We start from the raw sequence: 18,812 nt of genomic DNA, 5'->3' as shown, positions 1-18,812 counted from the left end.
ATCATGCTAAGAGAACTGGACAGCTACTTGTAAAAACAAAATGAGATTAGAACATTCTTTAACAGCATACACAAAACTCAAAATGGATTAAAGACCTAAATGTAAGACCACATACTATAAAACTCTTAGAGGAAAACATACACAGAATATATATGTCAAAGTTGTAAATTGTGGCAGTATCTTTCTCAATCCATCTTTCAGAGTAATGCAAATAAAAACAAAAATAAACAATGAGACCTAATTAAACTTGAAAGCTTTTGCACAACAAAGGAAACCATAAAGAAAACAAAAACACAACCCACAGAATGGGAGGAAATATTTGCAAACAATGCAACTGAGAAGGGATTAGTCTTCAAAATTTACAAACATCTCATACAGCTCAATATCAAAAAACAAACAACCCAATCAAAAATGGGCAGAAAACCTACATAGACATTTCTCCAAAGAAAACATACAGATGGCTGATAGGCACATGAAAAGATGCTCAATATTGCTAATTTTTAGACAAATGCAAATCAAAACTACAATGAAATATCAACTCACACCAGTCAGAATGGCCATCATCAAAAAATCTGCAAACAATAAATGCTGGAGAGGATGTGGAGAAAAGGGAACCCTCCTACACTGTTGGTGGGAATGTAAGTTGGTACAGCCACTATGGAGAACAGTATGGAGGCTCCATTAAAAACTAAAAACAGAACTACCATATAACTCATCAATCCCACTACTGGGTATATACCCAAAGAGAACCATAATTCGAAAAAGTACATGTATCCCAATGTTCATTGCAGCACTATTTACAATAGCCAAGCCATGCAAGCAACCTAAATGTTTATTGGCAGGTGAATGGATAAATATGTGGTACATATATACAATGGAATATTACTCAGTCATTAAAAAGCATGAAATAGGTACTTCCAGGGGTTGGGACTCTGCTTTCAATGCAGGGGACATGGGTTTGATTCCTGGTTGGGGTACTAAGATCCCACATGCTGCATGGCATGGCCAAAAACAATGAAAAATAAAATTAAAAAACCTCTCAATATTTGAAGGTATATTTTAAAAATGCTTGAGATAATGCCATTTACAGCAGCATGGATGGACCTGAAGGATATCATACTAAGTGAAGTAAGTCAGACAGAAAAAGACAGATATCATATGATACAGTTTATATGTGGAATCTAAAAAAATGATACAAATGAAATTATTTTCAAAACAAAAGCAGAGTCACAGACTTAGAGAATGAATTCATGGTTACCAGGGTGGAATAGTGGGATGAGGGATAAATTGGGAGTTTGGGATTGACATGTACACACTGCTATATTTAAAATAAAATGCATTTCCATGAAGAAAATAAAGTAAATGGGAAATTAAAAAGCATCTTGAGACAAATGAACATGGAAGCATAAAATACCAAATCTTATGGGATGCAGTTAAAGCAGTTTTAAGAAGGAACTTCATAGCAATAAATGCCTACATTAAGAAACAAGAAAGAGGGCTCCCTAGGTGGTGCAGTGTTTAAGAATCTGCCTGCCAATGCAGGGGACACAGGTTCAATCCCATATGCCACAGAGAAACTAAGCCAATGAGCCACAACTATTGAGCCCATGTGCCACAACTACTGAAGCCCCTGTGCCTAGAGCCCATGCTCCACAACAGGGGAAGCCATGGCAATGAGGAGCCCATGCACCACAACAAAGAGTAGCCCCCACCCACTGCAACTAAAGAAAGTCCACATGCAGCAACAAAGACCCAACACAGGAAATAAATAAATAAATAAATAAATAAATAAATAAATAAATTTAAAAAAAGAAACAAGAAAGATCCAGAATAACAATCTGACCCTATGCATTAAGAAACTAGAAAAAGAACAAACTGAGCCCAAAATTTACACAAGAAAGGAAATAGTAAATATTAGAGCAGAAAGAAATGAAATAAAGAAGAGGAAAACAATAGGAAACATTAACCAAACTAAAAGATATAAAAAAAGAGAGCAACCTTTAGCAACTGACTAACTAAGGAAAAAAGAGAGAGGACCCAAATCAACAAAAAATATAAATGAAGAAGGAGACATTACAACTGAAACTACAGGAATACAAAGTATCATAAGAGGCTATTATGAACAACTGTACATCAACAAACTGGACAACCTAGAAGAAACGGTAAAATACTTAGAAACATACAACCTACCAAGACTGAATCAAGACAAAATATAAAGTTTGAATAGGCCAAATACTAGTAAGAAGATTGAGTCATTAATCAAAAATCTCCCAAAGAAGAAAACCCCAAGACCAGATGTCTTCTCTGGTGAATTTTCCCAAACATTTAAACAAGAATTAATGCCAATTCTTCTCAACCATGTTCATGAAATACGAGGGAACACTCTCAAACTCATTTTACACATTAGGTATAGAAGAAACATACTTCAGTATAATTAAGGCTGCACATAATAAATCCAAAGCTAATATACTCAATGGTGAAAGCATGAAAGCTTGGTCCAAGATTGGGACCAAGATAAGGTTGCCACTCTCAACTGAAAATCCTTGTTAGAGAAATTGAGCAAGAAAAGAAATTAGGAATCAGAACAGGAAAGAAAGAAGTAAAATTTTCTCTATTTGCAAATGACATGATTTTATATATAGAAAATTCTAAAGACTCAACCAAAAAAAACTCAACAAATTCAGAAAAGTTACAGGATACAAAATCAGTGTACAAAAATCAGTAGTGTTGCTATAGACTAAAAACAAATTATCTAAAAAAAAGTAATATAGAAAATGACCCCATTTAAATAACATCAAAAACAATAAAATACTTAGGAATAAACTTAACCAAGGTGAAAGATCTTCACTCTGAAAACTACAAGACATTAATGACAGAAATCAAAGAAAACACAAATAAATGAAAGTATCCTGTTTTCATGGATTAGAAGAATTAACATTGCTAAAATCTCCACACCATCCAAATATTTGTCAGCCTCAAAAATAAAATAGCCAGTTATTTTACCAGTAAAAAAGGTTTATTTGGGAATAGCAGAGAATAGCAATTTGGATCAAGCAAGCTATGGTGAATTATAGATAAATGTGAAGAGACAAAGGATCAGCTTTTCTTAGGTTTTAGGAGGAAATTGGAGAGGGTTGTTTTGTACAAAATTTCATTGGAGAAGAACAAGAGTTCGAGGTTGGGGCAGTTTCTTATTGGGTGCAAGCATTGAGTGGTTAGTGCATTGTTGCTGGGGCAGGGAGGGATCATCAATTCTTCTCTTAAAAGTAGGAGATGAAATTCCCATGTGAAATATATTCTCCCTTATACCAGAAGAAAAGTAACAACCTTGTCATCACAGATAAGAAGCTGAGACTAAGAGAACTTTATACAAAGAATTATACACCAAAAAACCTTGTTAAAATAATTCTTATCTTCCTTCTTCCTGCTTGTTATGCAGGCTGTAACAAGTGGTATGTGCATGAGAATTCTCCCTTAAGGGCTTCTTGACTCTGTTTTAAATGAGATTTTCATTTATTTCACATTTCTCCCTTTTGATTAATATATTTCCTTGAAAGCATTGTTGATCAAGAGTTAGATTGTCCATATTTAGTGCTTTTGTACCTCAGTACCAGGGAGGATCTTTCCTGGATGTCATGTCCCATGTCAGAGGGAAAAAGCATAGTTATTAGAAACCAATTAGGCCACATTTGAGTAATAAAGAATGTCAGGAGGGAGAATTTTCAGATATTTTGCATCCAAAGTCTATATTCTGTCAAAGTCATAAGTGTTCAAGATAATCTCAAAGTGCTGAGCTAGGATAACCCTATTGGGCACATCATTTCTACAAAGGTTTGACAGGCAACAGGGAAAGAGCTTAAAAATAATCATGCAAAGCTGAGTTAAAAGTCCTTTTTTAATGATGGTTCTAAACCAGGAGCCCAAACCTGAAGGTAGCCAGGTAAATAGATCAACAGACCATGGATTTTCAGAGAGAATTTGTTGTAAATAGTGTGCTTGGGCCCTGATCTTCTGTAACTGAATTTCTACCTCTCCAGAGGTATTTATCCATGTGCAACAGGTGGTATTTTCTATCACACAAACACCTCCTTGCTCAGCCAGTAGATAATCAAGGGCCATGTGATTGTATAAAACTACTTTAGCCAATGAGTGAAGTGACTGTTTTGGGGCTGTGACTGCTTTGGCTGTGTCACTGGATATATCTTCTAATGCCAGGGAGAGATTTCTGATCATATGTTCATTTGCACTTATTCTATCCCCAAGAAAAAAACTCTTCCTGTGGAAGCAAACTCAGAGTAATGTATGCCTCAGAATAGTTCCCATTTAAGGTAGTCATGGGGACTTAATGGCATGGACTATGAGACTCTTCAAAACTCTTAGCTGATGTCAAGGAGACACTGGGTGAAATTAGCAGTAGCACTTGGGACAAGTGAAAAAATCCATTACAGGTTGGACAAAAGTGTCACCATTATTGTGAACAAATCAGTTTCTGGTGGTAAACCCAATAAGTAGAAGACATTCCCCCTTTTGTAATAGAGTGAGAAATGCAGAAAAGAGTATTGTCTCTCAAACAAAGACAGGGAAGAGATAAAATAAGTAGTAACAGTGGGGGAAAAGTATAAAGGCTTGGAAAGGTCATCTTGTGAAGGCTATCTCCTTTAGCTGTCATCTGTTCCAATTCCTGTTCAATTTGGTTTGGAGGTCTCCAGAGCTTATATAGGACCAGACGTCAGGTGGAGACTTCTTTAGCTACAAGATGTATACCTAGGGCTCAAGTCTCTGAAGTTTGAGCTGCCATCAGGGTAGTGAGAAGGACCTGGTATAATCCCCTCCAAGGTGATTTACTGAAAGTCTTTGTTCTTATTAATTCCAAATCAGAAGTGTGGAGAAAATTGAAAACATTTAGCTTGGAGAATTGTAGTCAGATATTTGAGGAAACTAAAAGCATTTAGGATTCAGTTGTATATATGTGTACAATAAAACCTGGTAATGCTGTCAAAATCCTGAAAGCAAGGCACCAGGCTGTTTTTCCAAGGGGCTATATAGGCTCCATAAAGTCAATGTTAGTTCCTTAAAGCTATCTAATCATATCCCAATCTATGCATATCTTCTCGACTATGATATACCAGTCAAAGCCTTGGTAACATAATCAATGATTCCAATCGTGTCCTGTTACAAGAAAAATCAATTCTTATTGAATTTATGCAAACAACTATATTGCCATAAAAATAAGAATACTCACTGAGAGTTTTGAAATTCTGGAGGTATCAGGGAGAGAAAAAAAAGTAATCTTTACAAAGTTAACAAGTGCCCAAAGTTATGTTTTATCAAATTTCTGTAAGTCATGGATAGCTTAAGAAAAGTTTTCTTAAATCTGGAAAGTTTAAATATTTTTAAAAACCAGCAAGATTTCACATGAAAATTCATTAAAATCTGAATCAATAATTCTACTCAGATAATTTATACCCAGGCAATTAATTCTTGTTGATAATGATCTTTTCTTAGAAGTTTTATGAAGCCACCAATTTCTCTATTAGCGTTCTGTAAATTCTTACCAAGGTCAGTGGTATGATCTGAAAAATTATCAGAAACCTTTATTCTACCCTAGTTCTGGATCCTGTTCTGGTTCCAGCTCCAGCTTCTGCTTAGCTCAAAGAAGCTCCATGCAGCCTCTGCTTTAGGAAATTCAGCCCCTCCTCATTCTGGGCAACATCAGCCTGCAGGAAGCAGACCACTTAGCATAGAAAGCCCATTGCTCATATCTTCAGCCAGAGCCTCAAACACAGCACATTACAAGTCTATGGAGGGACAAACAGCAGAGAAAGAGGATCTTCAGTACATCCCCTTTCATAAGCACACAAAAATCCCAACTAAATGCTGAATAACCATAAATAAAAAGAGAGGAACCTGTCAAAAAAGATATTCTACATCAAAAGACATAAAGAAGAAACCCAACAAGACAGGAAAGGCGCACTTGTGATATAATGAAATCCCATAACTTCCAGGTTGGTAACCCACAAACTGGAAAACAATTATATTGCAGAAGTTCTCCCACAGGAGTGAGAGTTCTGAGCCCCCCATCAGGCTCCCCAATCTGGTGGTATGGCATTGAGAGAAGCCCTCAGATTATCTAGCTTTAAAGGCCAGGGAAGGTTGAGTGAAGGAGCTCCCAGAACTGGGGGAAACAGAGAATCCACACTTGGAGGATTCACACAAGATCTTGTGAGCACCAGGACCCAGGGCAAAAGCAGTGACTTTGTATAAGCCTGGGCCAGACCTACCTGTGGGTCTTAGAGTGTCTCCTGGAGAGGTGGGGCAGAGCTATGAAACACTGTGGGGACAAGGAAACTGGAGGCAGAGGTACCAGGGAATGTTCATCAGCATTTATCTTGGAGGTCGCCATTTTGGCACTAAGACCTAACCCCCCCAACAGCCTGTAGGTTCCAGTGCTGAGATTCCAGAGGCTAAAGAACAAATAGGGCAGGAAAAAAGCCCCACCCATCAGCAGACAGACTGCTTAAAGACTTCCTGAGCCCACAGATGACACTAGACATGCCCTCTTGACACAGCCCTTCCCACTGGGGCATCAAGGCCCAACTCCATGCACCAGTGGGCAGGCATCAGCCCCTCCTGCCAGAAAGCTGGCACAAATCTGTATACCAGCCTCATCCACCAGAGGCAAACACAAGAAGCAAAAAAACTACTATCCAGGAGACTGCATAACTGAGTCCAAAAATGCAGATTAGAACCTATTCTGGAACCAGTTCCCTGGCCTGTGGATGACAAGAGGGGAATGTACTGCTGGGATACATAAGACATCCCCTACAGACGGCCACTTCTCAAGGGACGAGAAACAAAACTAACATAAAAATACGAAAAGAAATTGAGACAAAATGAGTGACAGAGGAATATGTTCCAGACAAAGGAACCAGATGAAACCTCAGAAGAATAACTAAGTAACGTGAAGATAGGCAATATACCCAAGAAAGAGTTCAGAGTAATGATCATAAAATGATCCAAGAACTCAGGAAAAGAATGGCTGCATGGACTGATGTTACAATATATTTTTAACAAAGAGTTAGAAAATATAAAGAAAAACCAAAGTTGAAGAATATAATAACTGAAATGAAAAACAAACTAGAAGAAATCAATAGCAGAATAAATGAGGCAGAACAATAGATAAGTGAGCTGGAAGACAGAGTGGTGGAAATCACTGATATGGAACAGAATAAAGAAGGAAGAATGAAAAGAAATGAAGACCATTTTAAGAGACCTCTGGGACAACATCAAATCCACCAACATCCACATTATAGGTGTCCCAGAAGGACAAGAGAGAGAGAGAAAGGTCCTGAGAAGATATTTGAAAATATAATAGATGAAAATTTTCCTAACATGTTAAAGTAGAGAATCACACACAGGATAAAGCCAAAGAGGAGCACACCGAGATACATAGTAATCAAATTGACAAAAATTGAAGATAAGGAGAAAATATTAAAAGCAACAAGGGAAAAGTCACAAATAACATACAAGGGAATCCCCATAAGGTTATCAGCTGATTTTTCAGCAGAACTCTGGCAGAAACTCTGCAGGACAGAAGAGAATGGCATGATATAGTTAAAGTGATGAAAGAGAATAACCTACAACCAAGAATACTCTAACCAGCAAGGATCTGATTCATATTTGATGAAGAAATCAAAGGTTTTACAGACAAGCAAAATCTAAGAGAATTAAGCACCACCAAACCAGCTTGACAACAAATGCTAAAGGAATTTCTCTAGGCAGAAAAAAGAAAAAGACACAACTAGAAACAAGAAAATTACAAAATGAGAAAGCTCAATGTTAAAGAAGAGTATATAGTAAAAGTAGGAAATCATCCATGCACAAATATGATATCAAAACCAATAATCATGAGAGGAGGAAGGTACAAATGCAGGATATTTGAAATGCATTTGAAATTAAGAGATCAGCAACTTAATATAGTGTATATATATATATATATATATATATATATATATATATACTGCTATATCAAAACCTCATAGTAACCACAGGTCGGAAATCTATAATAGATACACACACGAAAAAAGAAAAAGGAATCCAAACATAACACTGAAAATCATCATCAAATCACAAGATAGTACAAAGGAAGAAAGGAAGAAAAGAAAGACTTACAAATACAAATACAAAACAACTAACACAATGGCAAAAAAATCATTAATATCTATTAAAATTTCAAAAGACATAGACTGGCTGAATGGATACAAAAATAAGACCCATATATATGCTGTCTACAAGAGACCCACTTCAGATCTACAGACACATACAGACTGAAAATGAGGGGATGGAAAAAATTTATTCCATACAAATAGAAATCAAAAGATGCTGGAGTAGCAATATTCATGGCAGACAAAGTAGACTTTAAAATAAAGAATGTTACAAGTGACAAAGAAGGAAACTGCATAATGATCAAATGATCAATCCAAGAAGAAGATGTAACAATTGGAAATATATAAACACCCCACATAGGAGTACCTCAATATATAAAGCAAATGTCAACAGATATAAAAGGAGAAACTGACAGTAGCACAATAATAGTAGGGGATTTTAACATCCCACTACAATCAATGGACAGATCATTCAACAGAAAACCGGTAAGAAATCACAGGCCTTAAATGACATATTAGACCAGATAGACTCAGTTGATATTTACAGAGCATTCCATCAAAAATCACCAAAATACACACTCTTTTCAAGTGCACATGGAACACTCTCCAGGAGAGATCACATGCTGGACCACAAAGCAAACCATGGTAAATTTAAGAAAATTAAAATCATATCAAGGAATGGAAAAAGACGGCAGAGGAGTAGGATGTGACAATCACCTTCCTCCTCACAAATACATCAAAAAAAAAAAAAAAACCACTTGGGGAGTAGCTCTTGGAGAACACCACCCAAATGACAGCAGGAGACCTCAGACCACCAAAAAGGCAAGAGAAATTCCACATAATCGGGTAGTACAAAGGAAAGAAGGGAAAAAAAGAGACAAAGAATTCTGAGGAGACCAGCCCCTCTGGGAGGGAGCTGTGAAGGGGAAAGGCTCCCACACACAGGAGACCCCTTCACTGGTGAGGAAGGACAGGGAGAGCCTTGCAGCCCCCAGAAGAGAGAGAAACAGCAGGTCTGCCTAGGGCAGAGTGGAGAAATCACCACATGCAGGAGTCAGACAGCACTTCCCAACCAGAGAAGATAATCTGCTCACCCAAGGCGGATGTGGGGTCGAATGCCAAGGCTTGGACTTCAGAGAACAGTCTGAAGGGAGAGAGCAGGGGCTGGCTGCATGAGAAAAGCCTGGGGGGCAGGTGCACCAGCAAGATAGGAATTTGAGAGAAAACCTTGGGCTAGGTGGAGAGGCAGGGGACATTTGTTTCAAAGTGTTTGGGAGGAAAATCCCTCTCCACGAACCCACAAGTGGCAAAGCGGCACAAATCATGGCTGCTGGATTGAAAAGTCCACAGTCCCATGCCCCCTTCTACCCCACACACTGCTGTGTCCCTGCAAACACCCACCCACCTGCCCACCCACCCTGTTCCCCAACCCTGCTGCCACATTGTCAGCCTGGGGGCTGCTGGTTTGAAAAGCCAGCTGCAACCACACCCCCACCATCCTGCTCACCTGCCTGCCACCCCACTCTCCTGCACCCACTACTGTGCCACTGGCCCACCCACCCAGAGCATCCAAGGGTCCTGTGTGTAAGGCAACTTATTGGCCACACCCTCCTGGCAGCAGGGGAAGCCCACCAACACCAAGGGTACCACAATCAGGAAAAACTTCCCTGGGAGAATGCACAGCACACCTCAGGCTCATACTGACCTCTGCTGTTGCAAGCAATCCCACAGATTTCAGTTAGATTTCCATATCCCTCCCTACCTCTGACCTGAAGTTGCAAGTGAGCCCCAATCACCCCCTTTCATCCCCTCTTGCCTGGGCAGGGAACTGACTCCTGAGAGCAACCCACAGGCACAGTAGGGACCAAAACCAAAACTGAACCCTGAGGTATGCAGAACCAAAGAAGAGAAAGAGAAACAGCCACAGAAGGAACAGATTTAATGCCCACAACAGGCTTGGAAGAACCTGCATCTGTGGATCACCTGATTAGATGAGTGTTTCTACAATAGAGACTGCAGACATAGGGGACAACTGGGAACTGTGGGGACAAATATACACAGGACTAATACGAGATCACAGTCTGAGCTCTCCATGGTCCTCTCTACAGCAGGGGCAGAGCCATACCTAGAAGTATTGGAGGACTCTTTGGTATGCTTATCTTGTTTCTGGATTAACGTACTTGTTAGGTAAACTTTTACTGTGTATATGTGTATGTGAATTTGTTTGTAATTGGTATGAGCACTTTGTTTTCTTCTTTTTATTTCTCTCGCGTTTTGTCTTCTTATTGGTTTCTATTCCTCTTCTCTTTCTGCAACTGCAAGTGCACACATCTCTTTGCATGATTTTTGACTGATTAGACATGTTTTACCACCAATCTTGTGGGTCGATCTGTCTGCCATTTCTTTTTCTTCTCCTTTTTCTTCCTTTTTTTTTCTTTGCTCTCATTCTACCTCCTTTTTCCCCATGCCATACACCTGCCAGGGTCTGGGTGCCTTGGCCAGGGGCCAAACATGGACCTCTGAGACAGCAGAGCAGAGTCCAGGACATTGGGCGATCAGACAACTCTTGACCCCATGGAATATTAATCAGCAAGTGCTCCCACAGAGTTCCCATTCTCAACAACAAGCTCCAAATCCAATCAAAGGCCAGCAAGCTCCAGTGCTTGACACCTCAAGCCAAACAGAACAGAGATAAGAGCAATTTCTACTAAGCAGTATAAGGAAAGTAGAGAGCAAATACAATAAATTTGACAAAATGAGAAAACAAAAAAATGCCTTGCAGGCAAAGGAGCAAGATAAAAACCCACAAGACCAAATAAATGAAGGAGATATTGGAAAATTACCTGAAAAGGAATTCAGAGTAATGATAGTAGATGATTCAAAATCTCAAAAAAAAAGGGAAAATACAAGAAACATTTAATAAGGAACTAGAAGAACAAAGAAGCAAACAAAATTAATGAATAACACAATAACTGAAATTAAAAATACTCTACATGGTATAAAACACAGAATAACTGAGGTAGAAGAACGAGTAAGTGAATTGGAAGATAGAATGGGGGAAATAACTGACACAGAGCAGGAAAAAGAAAAGAGAGTAAAAAGAATGGAAAAAGTCTCACAGACCTTGGTGATAATAAGCATACCAACATTCGAACCATAGGCTCCCCAAAAGAAGAAAAAATAACAAAAGGGTCTAAGAAAATATTTGAGGGGATTTTGGTGGAAAACTTCCCTCACATAGGAAAGGAAATAGTAAACCAAGTGCAAGAAGTGCAGAGAGTCCCATACAAAAAAATAGCAATGAGAAACACAATGAGACACATAGTAGTCAAACTAAAGAAAATTAAACACAAACAAAAAAATATCAAAAGCAGCAAGAGAAAAACAACAAATAACATAAGGGAAAACCCATAAGGATAACAGCTGATCTCTCTGCAGAAACTATGCAGGCCAGAGGGAGTAGCAGGAGATAATTACAGTCTTGAAAGAGAAAAGCCTACAGCCAAAAATACTCTACCTAGCAAAAATCTCATTCAGATTTGATGGAGAAATCAAAAGATTTACAGAGAAGCAAAAGTTAAGAGAATTCAGCACCACCAAACCAGCCTTACAACAATTGCTAGAGGAACTCCTCTAGGCAGTAACACAAGACAAGAAAAAGACTTACAAAAACACAGCCAAAACAATTAAGAAAATGGTAATAGGAACATACATATCAATAATTACCTTAAATGTAAATGGATTAAATGCTCCAACCAAAAGACACAGACTGGCTGAATGGATACAAAAACAAGACACTTCTATATGCTGCCTGCAAGAAACCCACTTCAGACCTAGGGACACATACAGACTGAAAGTGAGGAGATGGCAAAAGAGATTCCATGCAAATGGAAGTCAAAAGAAAGCTGGAGTAACACTCATATCAGACAAATTAGACTTTAAAGTAAAAACTATTACAAGAGATAAGGAAGGACACTACATAATGATTAAGGGATAAATCCAAGAAGATATAAGAATTGTAAATGTCTATGCCCCCAACATAGGAGCACCTCAATACATAAGGCAAATGCTAACAGCCATAAAAGGGGACATCAACAGTAACACAATAATAGTAGGAGACTTTAACACCCCACTTTCACCAAGGTAAAGATAATCCAAACACAAAATAAATAAGGAAACACAAGCTCTAAGTGAGACATTAGACCATCTTGACTTAGTTGATATTTATAAGACTTTCCATCCAAAAACTACAGAATATATGTTCTTCTCAAGTGCACACAGAATATTCTCCAGGACAGATCACATCTTGGGTCACGAATCAAGCCTCAGTAAATTTAAGAAAATTGAAATCATATCAAGCAACTTCTGTGACCACAATGCCATGAGACTAAATATCAGTTGCAGGAAAAAAACTGCAAAAAATACAAACACATGGAGGCTAAACAATACTCTCATAAACAACCAAGATGTCACTGCAGAAATCAAAGAGAAAATAAAAAAATTCCAAGAAACAAGTGACAATGAAAGCATGACAACCAAAACCCTATGGGATGCAGCAAAAGCATTTCTAAGAGGGAAGTTTATAGCAATACAGTCCGACCAGAAAAAAAAAAGAAAAATATCAAAAAAAACAACCTAACCTTACACTGGAGAAAGAAGAACAAAAAAAACCCAAAGTGAGCAGAAGGAAAGAAATCATAAAGGTTTGATCAGAAATAAATGAAAAAGAAATAAAATAAATAATAGCAAAGCTAAATGAAACTAAAAGTTGTTTCCTTGAGAAGATAAATAAAATTGATAAACCATTAGCCTGACTCATCAGGGAAAGAAGGAAGACGCAAATCAACAGAATTAGAAAAGAAAAATGTAGAAGTAACAACTGACATCGGAGAAATACAAAAGATCATGAGAGACTACTACAAACAACTATATGTCAATAAATTGGATAACTAGGAATAAATGTATAAATTCTTAGAAAAGTACAATCTACAAGACTGAACCAGGAAGACATAGAAAATATGAGTAGACCAAACACAAGCACAGAAGTTGAGACTGTCATTAAAAATCTCCCAACAAATAAAAGCCCAGGGCCAGATGGCTTCACAGGCGAATTCCATCAAACATGTAAAGAAGAGCTAACACCTATCCTTCTCAAAATATTCGAAAACAGAGCAGAAGGAGGAACACTCCCATACTCATTCTACAAGGCCACCATCACTGTGATAGCAAAACCACGCAAAGATGTCACAAAAAAAGAAACTTACAGACCAATATCACTGATGAATATACATGCAAAAATCCTCAACACAATACTAGAAAACAGAATCTAAGAGCACATTAAAAAGATCATGAACCATGATCAAGTGGGGTGTATCCCTAGGGTGCAAGGATTCTTCAATATACGCAAATCAATCAATGCGATACATCATATTAAACTGAAGGATAAAAATCATATGATTATCTCAATAGATGCTGAAAAAGCTTTTGACAAAGTTCAACACCTATTTATGATAAAAAAAAAAAAGCTCCTCAGAAAGTGGGCATAGCAGGAAATTACCTCAACATAACAAAGGCCATATATGACAAACAAACAGCCAACATCATTCTAAATGTTGAAAAACTGAATGCATTCCCTCTAAGGACAGGAACAAGACAATTCTGCCCACTCTCACCACTATTATTCAACACAATTTTGGAAGTTTTAGCAACAACGAACATAGAGGAAAATGAAATAAAATGAATCCAAATTGGGAAAGAAGTAAAATTGTCACACGTTGCAGATGACATGATATTATATAGGAAACCCTAAAGATTCTACCATAAAACTGCTAGCACTAATCAATGAATTTAGTAAAGTAGCAGGATACAAAATTAATGCACAGAAATCTCTTGCATACCTATACACTAACAATGGAAGAGCAAAAAAAGAAATTAAGGAAACACTCCCAATCACCATTGCAACAAAAAAGAATAAAACACCTAGTAATAAATCTGCCTAAGGAGGTAAAAGAATTGTAGACAAAAAACTATAAGACACTAATGAAAGAAACCAAAGATGATACAAACAAATGGAGGGACATACAATGTTCCTGGATTGCAAGAATCAACATTGTGAAAATTACTATCTTACCCAATGCAATTTACAGATTCAATGCAATCCCTATCAAATTACCAATGGCATTTTTCACAGAACTAGAACAAGTAATTTTTATGATTTGTATGGAAACACAAAAGAACATGAATAGCCAAAGCAACCTTGGGGAGGAAAGATGGAGCTGGAGGAAACAGGATCCCTGACTTCAAACTATACTACAAGGCTACAGGGATCAAGACAGAATGGTACTGGCACAAAAACAGAAATGTAGATAAATGGAACAGAATAGAGAGCCCAGAGATAAACCCACACACATATGGGCACCTTATCTTTGATAAAGGAGACAAGAATATACAATGGGAAAAAAAACCTCTTTAATATGTGGTGCTGGGAAATTTGGACAGCTACATGAAAAAGAATGAAATTAGAACACTTCTTAACACCATACACAAAAATAAACTCAAAATGGATTAAAGACCTACATGTAAGGCCAGACATTATAAAACTCTTAGAGGAAAACATAGGCAGAACACTCTATGAAGCACATCAAAGCAAGATCCTTTTTGGCCCACCTGCTAGAATAATGGAAATAAAATCAAGAAAAAACAAATGGGACTTAATGAAACTTAGAAGCTTTTGCACAGTGAAAGGAACCATAAACAAGACCAGAAGACAACTCTCAGAGTGGGAGAAAATACTTGCCAACGAAGCAACTGACAAAGGATTAATCTCCAAAATATATAAGCAGCTCATGCAGCTTAATAACAAAAAAGCAAATAACTCAAACCACAAATGGGCAGAAGACCTAAATAGACATTTCTCCAAAGAAAACATACAGATGGCTAACAAAAACACGAAAAGATGCTCAACGTCACTAATCATTAGAGAAATGCAAGTCAAAGCCACAATGAGGTACCACCTCACACCAGTCAGAATGGCCATCATCAAAAAAGCTAGAAACAGTTAATGTTGGAGAAGATGTGGAGAAAAGGGTGCCCTCCTGCACTGTTGGTGGGAATGTAATTTGGTACAGCCACTATGGAAAACAGTTTGGAGGTTCCTGAAAAAACTAAAAATGGAATTATCATATTACCCATCAATTCCACTCCTGGGCATATACCCTGAGAGAACTGTAATCCAAAAAGTAACATGTACTGTAATGTTCATTGCAGCACTGTTTACAATAGCCAGGACATGGAAGCAACATAAATGCCCATCAACAGATGAATGGATAAAGCAGATGTGGCACATATATACAATGGAATATTACTCAGCCATAAAAAAGAATGAAATTGAGTAATTTGTAATGAGGTAGATATTCCTAGAGTCTGCCATATAGAGTGAAAGAAGCCAGAAAGAGAAAAACAAATACCGTATGCTAACTCACATATACGGAATCTTAAAAAAAAAAAAAAAAAAAAGGTACTGATGAACCCAGTGATGGGCAAGGATAAAGATGCAGGTGTAGAGAAGGACTTGAAGACACAGGATGGGGGTCTCAAAGGGGAAGCCGGGACGAAGTGAGAGAATATCATTGACATATATACACTACCAAATGTAAAATAGATAGCTCATGGGAAGTTCCTGCATAACATAAGGAGATAAACTTGATGATGGGTGATGACTTAGAGGGCCAGGTTAGGGAGGGTGGGAGGGAGTCGCAGGAGGGTGGGGATACATGTATAAATACAGCTGATTCACTTTGGTGTACCTCAAAAATGGGCACAACATTGTAAAGCAATTATATTCCAATAAAGAGCTTTAAAAAATAAACTAGAAAAGTATTTTACTTATAATATCAACAAAAAAGATTTCAGATGTAGGAATAAATTTAACAAAAGATTTTTGAGACCTTGTTGAAGAAAATTTTAAACCATTACTAAAAGGGGAAAAATTCAAAGAAAAATTTGCCCTAAATAAATGAAAAAATAGACCATGTTGATGACTAGGAAGAATCAGTACCTTAAAATGTCAGTTTACCTCCAAATTATTTACTGAATGCAATAAAGATTCAATCACAGGTTTATTTGGTTGCTTTGTATCATATTGTTTTTGTGGAACATGGCAAGCCACATACAGATTTCACATGGAATATAAGAGATTTGTGAAGAAAATAAGAACATTGTTCTCTCTGATATCAAGAATCATTGCTAAGTTACAGTAATTGAGACAATTTGATATGAACACAGGAATAGATGGCTTACTATATACACATTACTATATATAAAATAGATAACCAAGGACTGTATAGCACAGGGAACTATACTCAATATTTTTAATAACCTATAAAGGAAATGAAACTGAAAAAGAATATATATACATATATATGTATAAATCACTGTGCTGTACACCTGAAACTAACACATTATAAATCATATACTTTATACTTCAATAAAATAAAATCATATACTTTTTACTTCAACAAAATAAATAAATACTTACATCACCTCTACTCTCCCCCAAAATACCTATAGCTTTAAACACATAAATAAAAAACAAATCTTCAAAACATTTAGATGGGGACCTCCCTGGCAGCCCAGTTGTTAAGACTTCACCTTTCATTGCAGAGGGTGCAGGTTCAATCGCTGGTCAGGGATCTAGGATCCCACATGCCCCGTGGACAAAAAACTGAAACATAAAACAGAAGCAATATTGTAACAAATTCAATAAAGACTGTAAAAATGGTCCACATCAAAACATTTAGATGAAAATATAGGAAATTATTTTTATAACCTTCGGGTAGGAATGGATTATTTAAAGTACATATCCTAAGGAAGATTTTGAAATGTTAGCTACATTAAAATTTAAATATTTTATCAAAAGTGTAAAAAAATCATATCAAGCATCTTTTCAGAACACAACAGTATGAGATTAGAAATCAACTACAAGAAAAAAACTGCAAAACACACAAACACGTGTAAGCTAAACAATATGTTACCAAACAACCAAGTGATCACTGAGGAAATCAAAGAGGAAATCAAAAACAACTAAAGACAAATGAAAATGAAAACAAAATGATTGTAAACCTATGGGACACAGCAAAAGTATTTCTTAGTGGGAAGTTATTAGTGATACAGGCTTACCACAGGACAAAAGAAAAATCATAAATGAACAACCTAACCTTAAACCTAAAGCAACTAGACAAAGAAACAAAACCCAAAGTTAGTAGAAAGAAAGAAATTATAAAGATCAGAGCAGAAATAAATGAAATAGAGATGAAGAAAACAATAGAGAAGATTAACGAAGCTAAAAGCTCGTTCTTGGAAAAGATTTACAAAACTGATAAACCTCTTGCCAGACTCATTATGAATAAAGCCAGAGGGCCAAAAAAGGAAAAGTTACAACCAACACAGCAGAAATACTGAGGATCATGAGACTACTGCAAGGAAACATATGCCAACAAAATGGACAACCTGGAAGAAATGGACAAATTCTGAGCAAGGTACAATATTCCAAGACTGAACAAGGAAGAAGTAGAAAACATAAACAGACCAATTATAAGTACTGACATCAAATCTTTGATTTTAAAATTCCCAACAAACAAAAATCCTGGATCACATGGCTTCATGGTTGAATTCTATCAGACATTTAGAAAAGAGTTAACACATCATTCTGAAACTACTCCAAAAGATTGCAGATGAAGGAGTATTTCCAAACATTTAATGAGACTACCATCATGCTGATAGCAAAACCAAAGATACCACACAGAAAAGAAAATTAAAGGCCAATATCACTGATGAACATAGATACAAAAATCTTCAACAAAATTGTAGCAAATTATTGCAATAATATATTAAAAGGATCATACACCATGATCAAGTGGAATTTATCCCAGGGATGCAAGCAATTTTCAATATCTGCAAATCAATTAGTGAAAAATTGAAGAATAAAAACTATATGATCACCTCGACAAATGCAGGAAAAGTTCTTGATAAAATTCAACATCCATTTATGATAAAAACTCTCCAGAAAGTGGGCATAGAGGGAACATATCTCAACATAATAAAGTCCATATATGACAAACCCACTAACCCAGGTAGCATCATACTTAATAGTGAAAAGCTGAAAGCATTTCAACTAAGATCAGGAACAAGACAAGGATGCCCTCTCTTGACACTTTTATTCACCATCGTTTGTGAAGTTCTAGCTGTGGCAATCAAAGAAGAAAAAGGAAAACAATGGATAAAAATTGGAAAAGAAGTAAAATTGTCACTGTTTGTGGATGGCATGATACTATACATAGAAAATCCTAAAGATGATACCGGAAAACTACAAGGCTCATCAATGAATTCAGTAAAGTTTCAGGATACAGAATTAATACACAGAAATCTGCTGCATTATACACTAACAATAAAAGGTCAGAAAGAAATTAAGGAAACAATCCAATTTACCATTGCATTAAAAAGAATAAATTACCTAGTAATAAACCTACTTAGGGAGGCAAATAACTGCACTACAAAACTATGGCACTGATGAAAGAAATCAAAGATAATACAAACAGATGGAAAGATATACCATGTTGTTAAATTAAAGGTTTAATATTCGCAAAATGA

Source organism: Hippopotamus amphibius, chromosome X (genome assembly GCF_030028045.1).
Source record: "Hippopotamus amphibius kiboko isolate mHipAmp2 chromosome X, mHipAmp2.hap2, whole genome shotgun sequence".
Taxonomy (NCBI): Eukaryota; Metazoa; Chordata; class Mammalia; order Artiodactyla; family Hippopotamidae; genus Hippopotamus; species Hippopotamus amphibius.
The sequence above is the reverse complement of the archived record's forward strand: the minus strand, read 5'-3'. Positions refer to the sequence as shown.